This window comes from Daphnia magna, linkage group LG4 (genome assembly GCF_020631705.1).
Source record: "Daphnia magna isolate NIES linkage group LG4, ASM2063170v1.1, whole genome shotgun sequence".
Taxonomy (NCBI): Eukaryota; Metazoa; Arthropoda; class Branchiopoda; order Diplostraca; family Daphniidae; genus Daphnia; species Daphnia magna.
In genome coordinates this window covers 8,673,264-8,683,110 of record NC_059185.1, presented here as the reverse complement: position 1 = coordinate 8,683,110, position 9,847 = coordinate 8,673,264, and the positions used below count along the sequence as shown (strand labels likewise).

Genomic DNA, 9,847 nt, shown 5'->3' with positions numbered 1-9,847 from the left:
CACGCTATAGCGTTCACGAGGGAGGAAATGAATGTAACTTGTTGTACGACATACAGGTAAACGGTGTCTCGCGCCGTGTGGCGGCTCGACCGTGCTCGGAAGGGGCTGCGTTAACGTCGCCCCCGGAGGAGGCCCCCTACGTTAAACGCAAGCGCCCCTCCCTCGTGAACGCTAAAGCGTGAAAGCACTGAAAAAAACAAGATAAACGGACTTCTGACCATGAAGTTATAGGCAGTCTTGACGTCAAAAACAGATTGGACAAGCAACGGTCACGTGACGTTTTCTGGCCCTCTGATTGGCTTGCGATGGTTGTCAAAACTGTTTTTGACATCAAAGGAGACCATGTTAAAATAATTAGATCGAAAGATTGGTGTTTCTGTGAAGAAAACTCAATGGAAAAATTCAATTACTTTATCAAAAGAAAATTTAGTATTTGTTTACATTCTACTGCGAGACTAGAACACTGGACTAAGAATGACAGATTTACAGAGGTCAGAATCGCTAGACCGTACCATTGAGCTAAAGGGGTATTGCAATAAGAACAATCCAAACGAACCATTCAAACCATCTACGATACCGATACATCGACGATACGCCAATACTCCGATACGATATATCTAGTATCTATAGAATTTCGATGTATCCCCAACACTATTGTAACTAAGAACAGAGACAGACAGGCATAGAAATCTGGACATCTGGTGGCGAAAATTGGAACTACCCAAACATTATCGTAATTCCCCGACTGCTTATCCTCTATTAGGAGAACCGAAGATCCCGATATCGTCCCATGGCGGCGCTAGCCGAAGACATTGAACGGGAAAAAGCGCGATCGACACCGGTCTAACGGGAAGTATTAGTCGTACTTTTAAAATAGACTAAATTGCATTGAGCCATTTTAAAAACTTATTTTTTCCCCTAAGGTATGGGCCTAGGCCGCAGCATTAATGCTGCGGCAATAAGGCTAGTCTCAAGACGAACCTGTGCGCTTCAGGTGAGACTGGCTGCAGCGTGCCCAACCCAGGCTTTGCTTGGTCTGCAATGCATCCTTGAGTGTAAATTCCCAAATGTTGGCCTGCTTGCTCACGCAGGACATCCCACCCCCTATTGACGGGGAAGCGAGTGGCGGGAGAGCCGAGCTAAGGCGGACTATGAGCAAATTTGAATTAAAGTCGCCGGATGGTGTACAGACTGCACGGGCAAGGGCTTATTGGCCTTCTCAAGGATGAACAGTCGCGTATGGCCTCAGCGCCATGCGGAATGCATTACCTACAATCGTCTATCTGAGTTTTAAAAGTAGCAAAGTTTAATTGCTGAAATATCTAACCAATAGCTAGGCAGACCTCTTCTACTCCCCATATTCAATACTCACATTCTAAACTACCTATTTACAAGCTAATAAGAAAATGTCTTTCAAGGATTTGATAAAAAGTCGACCAACCGTTCGGCTATCTCTCCTAGTCTCGATTGATCTCAATCGGCTAGGACAGATACCATCGAGAGATGAGCTAAACGAGTTGGAGGCTAAGACGAAGAGGGTTCAGCAAACAATATTGGCTGTTCCCAAGCAAAAACAATCTAAGGAAAATACTTTGGTAAAAACTAAAGCTCCTGTTCGTTTTCAGGCACCTGCTATGCGTTCAGTGGTGGCGGCAAGAGCAAAGATTGACAGTCTCCATCGCAGTCTGTTTGGGGGTAAGCTTCCACCACCAGTACCAGCGCCAATACCAAAGAAGCTGACTCATAAGCCAAACCCTTCGACCGACCGCCTGGTCAGACCGCAAGTGTCTGTGTTGACGAAACCAGAACCTGGTTTGATGCGCCCACTACCATCTCGAGAATGCCCAAATTACCTGATGGCCAAGCGTAAGCGGGAAGAGGATGCGCCAGCAACCCTTCCTGTGGAGAAACGTTTCAAGGATCTAAATTCCAAAGACTACAAAGTTCCTGTTCGGTTCCAAGCACCACCTATGCGTTCGGAGGCACAGATCACGGCAGAGGTTGGCAACCTACATCGCAGTCTATTCCAGGGTTTGCTTCCATCTAAGAACCTGACGAATAAACCACGACCGATGTCAGATCGTCCGGTCCGACCACCTCTGCCTGTGGCTGAACCTGAACAAGATTTGCCCCTGTGGTGCCGGCAGAGCTTTTACGATTATAATTACCAATTTTCCTTTGATTAGCCTAAGTTGATAGTAGCGTGCATTGCCAAAATTGTGTGCATGTGTGTATGTGTGTGAAAATGTGTATATCTTTGATATAAATAACATAGTCAAAATTACCTCTTGTGTGCATGTGTGTGTGTGTGTGTATGAGTGTTTTTGTATGCTGTAACGTTTTGGCTGTAGTTGAAAATGCACCGCTTTAAACCCCTTACACAAATTGTCTTGTCCTTCAATCTTGTCGTTGTCGACTGATTTATGTTCTTTCCGTAACATAGCTTGTACTAGGATTGAATGAAAATAGTTTTGCAGAAACTATCCAGCTGTTAGTAAAATTGTAATTATCTGGCATTGCGCAACGGCTACTGACTTCACATGATGGGACTGTCAGGATAGATATTCACTTACACATTTTGAGGATCTATTTTGCTTTAAATGACAGTTAGAGGCAGCTACTTTGGTCTATTAGTGGTAATAGGTTGCTGCCATTCGCAACGTTTTTGTCTACAGTAAACACACCACAGGGTAGACTGTCGGATGCCTCTTCGGAGGCATTTTCAGCCAATTAATTACGAAATTAATAGTGTTTAACGGAGCTTAAAAAAACATTAAAGTAAAATGTTAATAGAACAGTTTTTAATCAGCAAGGCTTATGATTGCGTCTTCACTGTCAATTAAATCAGGACAACCATGAGGTGACCGCGCACTTACATAGGTACATTACATGTTGTAACAAAACATTCGATGAACAATGAGCGTTGCATTTGTCGTACTGCCATCTATTGGCATCTTCAGTAAAGCTTGAACTAATGAACAATTTCACGTCTTGCTATATAATAACGATGGAGATGAGTATAGAGCAGTAAAACATCCTACGTTGCACGTTCTCCACAAATGCGAAAATCTCATTTGTGTCCAAGTTGGTCTGCTGCGGCTGCAGCGTCTTATGGAGAAACCAACTTCTTCATGTTAAAAAATAAGTTTTCATAAATATAATTAAGATTTTCCCCTTTCTTCCTAGCAGAGGGTACCCTATTCATTTTTTCATTTCCCAATTTTTTTCTAGTCCTAGTTCTATCTGGTTTATTTTTATTTAGCTATTGTTTGTGAATGGTTTGTTGTTCATCACCTTGTAGCAGACAAATTTCTGGCAGCAAACGAAATTCTTCGGCTAAAAGAGACGAGCAACTTACAAACAAAAATAAAATAAAAATAAAGTAGCTAGAACTGGAGCTAGAAAAAAATATTGGGAAATGGGATGAGTGGAAATTCACAATTATTACAGTAATTTTAATGAAATTATATCGTTGCTTAATTAAGTAATATCCTAATAAATGAAAACAAAATTATAAAGTTAAAAGGCATTGTATTACGGAAAGGAAACAGAAAGAAAAATAAACAATAAACATAAATAATAACAAACACAAAACAAAAAAATAACGGCTCGGGGGTTTTGTGTTTTTGCCGGACATGGTTCAGGTCCCTGAACGAGATGGAGTTGCAACTGAATGCGTAAGGCAAGTTGCGCTAGTATAGCGAATTGAGCTGCCTATCTCTTGCTGCAAATTGAGGCCAGGGACCTGAACCCTAACAGGAGTTGTCGTCATGTTTTGCCTGACAGCGTTCAGGCCCTTGAACGAGATGGAGTTGCTCTATACATAGGAATTCCAACGTTAAGGTGCTAAGAGTTTTCCCGACTGTGATGAACATAATTCTTGCTTTATTTACTCTGGTATAATAAATCAGTAGGTATTCTTTTAGGCATTTCCCACAACATATACGGTGCTAGATTCCGTCCGCATAGTAATATACAACAAAGTAGTCTATAAACAAGTGTATGCACGTATGGGGATTACCTCTTCATTTTATATCTAAGAGGCTCCTAAGAATGAGCCCTTTTGGATTTTCCATGAAAATCAATTACATCACCCAAGTAATAACATATCTTGTTCGTTATCACAGCAATTTGCAGTGTATCGTCCTTTTATTTGAAATTTGAACAGCCCCAAATCTGGAAACGAATTTATTAAAGACATTGTCAAGAATGATTTGAAACCTGTGCTATTCTTTCTAGCTTGATCAGATTGCTCTTCAGCGCTCTTCAGTGAAATCCGTTATTCATAAATCCATTTAATATGTCTTTTCTGTTAACAAAAATATAATTTTTTTATTGTGAGTTATTTTCGTTCCCGTTCATTAAGTTTGTGTGTGTGCACTCCTTTGTTTAGTAATTAATTACTGTCGTGACTTTGAAATCTTCCAAGATCGCGAATAACAATAGCTAAGTATTGGCAACAGTAAATAGGCAAAGATATGTGAATAAAATGAGGGCCATCGCGACCGTAGTCTATTCCCATTGTGGATACCCGTGAACCCATCCAATTGTCACTAACCCATTGAACCAATATTTCTGCCTATCGGCCTCTCGTTGCATCTGCCCATTGACTCGCCAATTGCATTTGTCCGTCCATCTGTCGTCTTGCCCCTTAATCTACACTCTGTTGTTGTCCGTCGTAGGGTGTCCGTCACATTTGCTCGTCAACTCTTCCCTTCAGCTGCCCATCGAACATGCCATCGTAGCATCTGGTCTATCCACCCTTTGTAGCAGCTTGCTGGCCCAAAGTTGTATTTGCCCATCGACTTATTCTTTAATAACGCACGTTAAAACGATATTCTTTCTGCCCGTCGACCCACTCGCCTTCTGTTGACCACTTTATTTTACCTGCACGTCGACCTGCTAGTTGTACCTGTCCGTCACATCTCCAATTACATATTTACCCGTCCATTAGTCGTACTCTCTAAGAAATATCTCGGGGTTTTTACCGAGAAATAACTCGGTAATCAACGTCCAGACTTTTTTGTCGGCATTTTTTTACCGACAATTTAAATCGGGAAAACAGTGGTAATCCGAATACTATTGTCGATTTACCTTTATTTTCCCAAAATTTGGGGGGTGTATGTAGTGATGTGACGTTAACTTTAACGGATAACGTGAAAATTACGTTAACGGACGTTTTTTGGGTCCGTTAATTTAACGCAATAACTTAACGTTTTGAAAATTAGTAGACGTTATTTTTGAGTTATTTCATTTTTTAAGCTTAAAAATACAGTGTTGTCAAAAAAATGTTATTACTCTGCTTTAAAAAAGGCTGAGTTGTGTCATGTGTGTAGTCTGCTACAAATTAGAAAAACGTGGTTTTAAAAAATTGATAGACGTACAAACAAGTAATTTTGTTCTCTTTTTTGTAAGAAATGACTAAATGAGTGAAACAGAAATTTCAGAAGGCGAAGAAGGGCAATTTGTCCCATTCGTTCCTGCGAGTTTGCATAAAAGAAGTCCTATTCACCACGATATTTTGCGTCCCTTGTTTTTTAAATAATTTATAATCATCTAATTATAATATTTGATTTTTTTTGGATTCACCAAATAAAATTTGAAAATTAAATATTCTTAACTGAGAACTGCAATAAAACTAATCAAGACCGTGGTTTACATTTTCTTATACTTTTATGAACTATTTTTTAAAAAATAACGTAAAAAATAACGTGAAATTCACGTTAACGGAGCAAAAAATTAACGCGTTAATTAACGCGTTAACTTAAAGGCAAAAAGTGAAGCTCCGTTAACGTATTGGATAACGCTAACGTTTCGAAAATCCACTAACGTCACATCACTAGGTGTATGCACCCCCTTCATTCTCAAGGTCCAGACGTCTGGTTTCCCCCTTCTACCCCAACTGTATTCTTGTATTTTCAAGGTCTGTCTGTCTAAATGTGCGCAGACGTCCTTCATCATCATGCAGTACTTTGTAATATCATAAACGGTTAAGTCATTATTTTAATTGTTATTGAATAACATTAACTTAAAAATTTTTATTTTTAATAATTTTATTTAATGCCAACTATTTAATTTTTTGTCTATAGTTTAAAACTATTACCTCTCTTCGACCTACTACTATTCGTTTAGCTCTGAGCTGGTGGTTTTTGCGGGATTCGAACCATAGCACCGCACGTCTTTTTCATAGAACTCTGATATTTTTCCACTGTGCCACATTGACTGTCGTATGTGCATTATAGAATGCACTATATTGTGAGACATGTGTAGGGTGATAGAAAAATTTTCGGGAAAATTTTCATAGAATTGAAAATCTTATATGTTATGAATATAAATTAGACTTTTGGCCATTAACGCTCCATATAAATTGATTTTACGATTGTCAAATTGTCGAAAAAATAATTGCAAATTAACAACACCACTCATTCTCTTCATCTTGAGGACAAAATGGAAAAAATGTGACTCCCCGTTAAAAAATCCCTATTTGTTAGGATAACCAATTTGCCAAACCTAAGGGAAAACTAAATTTTTTTTTGTAATCCTTCATTCTTACATAAACAATACAAACAAAAATGTCCCCCACACCTAGGATAAAAATAAGTTAGGTAATTAGGCAAGGCCTCTGGCAATGCTTTTGTTTACTTTTCTTTGTTACGATCGCCAACCCGCCCCAATATGTTTTTCCTTCAATCTGAATACCGTGATTAATTATCGGAGATTTTTCTTAGCCTTTAAAAATCATATTGTAGGGATTTTGGCGTAAAATAAGTGAAAAACCGACAAGTATATCGGTAAAAATGTAACGAAATGTAATCTCGGAATTTTTCCCCGACATATTTCTTAGAGAGTATTGTCCGGCGAGTTATGTCAGTGATTTAGGAAAGAAACCGGAAATTGTTTTGTTTTTTGAGAAAAGGTGAATGAAGCAAATATGCCAAGGCTTTAAGTATATCAGGCTGGTGGTCAATGATGTGAATTTTATACGTATTACTATGACGTATTTTTTTGTTTGCAGGCCCGTCTATTTGAGAGTTTAAATATAAATTTTAAATACAGTGTACATCACATGGACGGATAAGCTTCACATTGCCACATCACCCTTCAAAAGTTAAGCTCAGCGTGATTGTTTCCACGGCAGCCATTTGTTTTCAAATCTGCAGGAAAACCTGTTTAGATTCGGGACAAATGCCAAGAAAACGGTGCGCATAGTTTGCCTGTACAACTGGAAATAGGAGTCAGTGTTTATTGGCGACAGCAGCCAAACAAAGGAGTTCTTGATACGGAATGCTTATGTTCGTCGCTAAAATAGAGGCGGACTCTTTATAGCTCAGTAAGCAATAGTCAGTGTTTGTTTTGATATGGCCCTTTCCAGTTGATTCTGTTAATCTCAACTTTTCTGACGTACAGCCTTAATCACTGATGGAAGAAAATTGAAGAACTTACGACATTTTTCTGTCTTGCACTCCGACTAGCTATATACTATACAACGTTTTCATCTTTTATTGATCTAATAATCTGATTGTTAGATCTAAATGTCTTGACGAAAAGAATAACTTGCAGGTAATTTCGGGGAATAAAAATACAGAATAGAAAACTTCCAACTCTGCAAGCCGATTAGAGTAGAGAACCCTATTATTACATGCCTCTTTCTGCAACCTTTCCTCACTGCAAAGTTGAATCTGACGTAATCTAAGGGACGACTCTAAACAAAAAGTCTTATTCGCGTTTTTGTCATCCTGTTTTTTTGTTTGTTTGTTTTTATTTTATTTTTTTTCTCCTTTTCTCCAAATCCCTTTGCTATATGTCATATAAATGTGTAAAAAAGCCTTTCTAGGTTACAAATGTGAAATGTCATAAAGGAGGGGAGCGAACTCAAAATTTTTGATTCTTACTAATACCTCGTGAAGGTTGAAAAAACTCATTGATCACGTTTTAGATAAACAAATGGCATAGGAAGGCTATTACAGGAGGATAGAGAAACTGAGTAGTGTGGCAGTTGAAATAAAAAATATTCCTCTCGTTAAAGAAAATCTAAAATTCTTTATAGGCAACATGATACACATTATTACGTGCGATACGATTATTAGACGTGATACGTATCCTTGTTTAGGATAGTTAGAAGATTCAAATCGACAAAATTCCTGTAGCCTAGTCATTAGGGCAAACATATTGTCACACGAGTTGTATTGGAACAAGAACAAACGAATACAACAAGTGATGACTTAAATTCTAAACAATGGTTTAACTCAAACAAAAGGGATAACCATTACCAAAAGTTGGAGAAGCGTCTGAAGAACTCTAGGGAAACCAGGAACTCCTCCTACGGAGCCTAGCTCCGGGAGCTCACCCGATGGAGACTCCTCTAACGCAGATTCGGGGCAGCGTTTTATACCGTCGCGCGAATTACTCCCCTTCCGGACTGCATATCTGCGTATCTTTCTTAGAGCGAACTTCTCCCGATAATTTCTTCACCACGATCGCAGCGTTGTCCAAGGAGCGGATGACTCATCTCTGCGAAGAGATAACCAATCTCCTTTTTCACCCGCGACAATATTTTAGGCAATTCAATCACTTTTACTTGATTTAACTATACTTGCCCCCTAAAATAACAGAAAAAAATTTTTATTTTAGAAAATTATTAGGCATTCATTTTTCTATGTGCTAGTACTAGCGATGTTATGTGTACGAAAACATAGCTGTTTCTTGTTAAATAAAATCGAATTTCAATAGCACTCGCGTGGGATAGAGGTGGGCAAATAGAGAGAATGCGTCTCAGTTCATTGGTTTTCCAAATATTATAGTCTTAACATTTGAAAATGGATAGATCGACGTCTTAAATATACATTAAGGAAAATGAAATTAGAGGTTTCAGGAATCACGTTAAAAAAATTAAATTTTTCTGGACAATGGACCTTATAATTAGCTTGTTTTTTTGTTTTTTTTTACAAGCAAAATGTATGAAATTGTTATTTGTTCAAACATGGTGCATTCGTCTTTACAAGGGGATCAATCCGCGCTGGTTAGTCCATCTCGTTAAATGTGTTCCAATAAATTTGCAAAATTCTCTTTTCGATAAATTTAGCTAAAATAGCACGTTTAAAGAATAAATCTTATCGTTGTGTTGACAGGATTCGTATTTACCCTTATCATCAACGAAACTCGTTATCGACGTGGTTACTCTGTACTCAGTATACTCTGGCAGTAGTAGGCCTACTACTTAGGTTGAAATCAGCGACACGTCTTTTCGCGTTGGAGCTCTGCTAATTCCAGGCTAATTCTTAATCTGCAAATTGAATTTCAAACCTGAAAAACTAGGGGAAAAAAATCTCAGCATCTTCATAAAAGAAAGAGAATCCATTTCAACTTGATCTTCTTTTCTATATCTTTACATGATTCGCAAAAATTAGCGCTTTATGAACGTGCATGCAATCGATTGAATTGAATGGATTCGCCCTAGAATAAGCAAACGATGAGTCTCAATAGAAGACCTTACGCAGGTCGTACACGTACCGTCATTTTTTATTGGGATTCCACCATTGTAAGTTTGCCGAATAGAAACTCACCCGGATTCTGGCCATATGTTGGTATTGCGCACAGTGCGCAGCTAGGGATTCATGTAAATAATCGATACTTTCATTATCGACTCATACAACGATCCCTGTCATCCCCTAACCCCTTCCCGCAGACAGGAAGAAGAAAATATTAATTGTGAAAATTGTCTTTCTATAGGTTCGGCAAATCTTTAAAGAATATCTTAGAAAGCCGTTAGTCACAAACGCTAATACCACCAAGAAGACCAACCATTCACCATCGTACGTAGCCTACCATGTTGATGTGTAATGCATAT

At 38.5% G+C, this 9,847-nt stretch overlaps 1 long non-coding RNA gene across 1 annotated transcript; it reads left to right on the top strand.

Annotated features, from left to right (window-relative positions):
- The first annotated feature begins 4,962 nt into the window (after positions 1-4,962).
- Positions 4,963-6,044, top strand: LOC123471236. Its single transcript, XR_006645422.1, has 2 exons — positions 4,963-5,118; positions 5,844-6,044. It is a non-coding gene; the product is annotated as an uncharacterized LOC123471236 (long non-coding RNA).
- The last annotated feature ends 3,803 nt before the right edge of the window (positions 6,045-9,847 follow it).